Genomic DNA, 204 nt, shown 5'->3' with positions numbered 1-204 from the left:
AGGAGTTCACTGAAGAAGGAAATCGGGAGGGTGAAAAGGGGGCACGAGACAGCCTTGGCTGAGAAGATCAGGATGAATCCAAAGAGATTCTTTAAGTATAGTAAAGGAGAAGGAATAACTGGAGAGAGAATATGACCCCTCAAGGTCCAAAGTGGACATGTATGTGTGGAACCACAGGAGATAGACAAGGTCCTCAATGAATAC

This window comes from Chiloscyllium plagiosum, chromosome 27 (genome assembly GCF_004010195.1).
Source record: "Chiloscyllium plagiosum isolate BGI_BamShark_2017 chromosome 27, ASM401019v2, whole genome shotgun sequence".
In the NCBI taxonomy this organism is placed as follows: Eukaryota; Metazoa; Chordata; class Chondrichthyes; order Orectolobiformes; family Hemiscylliidae; genus Chiloscyllium; species Chiloscyllium plagiosum.
Note: the sequence above shows the minus strand (reverse complement) of the source record.